Here is an 841-nt window from a genome sequence, read left to right on the forward strand (position 1 = left end):
AGTCTTCCACTTCTATCATAATCATCTCTACTGTATTCTTTCCATATATGACACCTTTCACGTTTATATCCTTCTTAGTCAGGAACATAACTCCACCCCCTTGTTTTTTCTCTCTGTTTCTAATCCAATAATTGTATGCATCATGTCCTACACTGTTGGGTGGTAGTGGGCCTTTTAATTTTGTTTCTACAATTCCCATTATGTCTGGTTCTTTTTCTTTCAAATAATCATTCAGTTCATTCAATCCTGTTATCAATCCATCTATATTTGTGTAAGACGCTCTTAGTTTTCTGCCACTTCCATTGTGTTCTCTGTTTCCCTTATGTTTTTCTTTTGTATGTCGAACTGCTTTATTTTCATGTTCACTACTCTCCAATAGAATCTCTCTTTCTCTGACTCCGTTCTTTCCTCGTTTTTTTGCCTTAGCTTCAAGTCTTTTCTGCTTTTCTGCCTCTCTTTCCTCCTTATTCATTTCTCTTTTTATCCATACCTTTTTATATTGATCATTTGTTGCTAGTTTCCCTGTTTTGGATAGAATTTTCTCTGCCGTTGTTTGTGACCTGAATTTAATCTTAATTGGTCTGGTCTTATCTGTACTATATTTTCCGAGTCTGAATTTTTCCTCAATTTCCTTTATAATTTCTGGTTCATCTTCCTGGACTAATTTTAATAAACTGCTTACTCTTTCATTTTCCTCCTTGTTTCTTGCGGTTCTATCTGGGTTATGTTTCTCTTCCATTCCTAATATAATTATACATTTCTTTTTGTCAGCTAATTCTCTTACTATATTCTCCTTCTGTCTCATCACTTTAATAACTGAGTCTTCATTATGTTCTTTCAA

The sequence above is a fragment of the Oratosquilla oratoria genome, chromosome 17, assembly GCF_046742065.1.
Source record: "Oratosquilla oratoria isolate Oo_2021 chromosome 17, ASM4674206v1, whole genome shotgun sequence".
NCBI classification, from domain to species: domain Eukaryota; kingdom Metazoa; phylum Arthropoda; class Malacostraca; order Stomatopoda; family Squillidae; genus Oratosquilla; species Oratosquilla oratoria.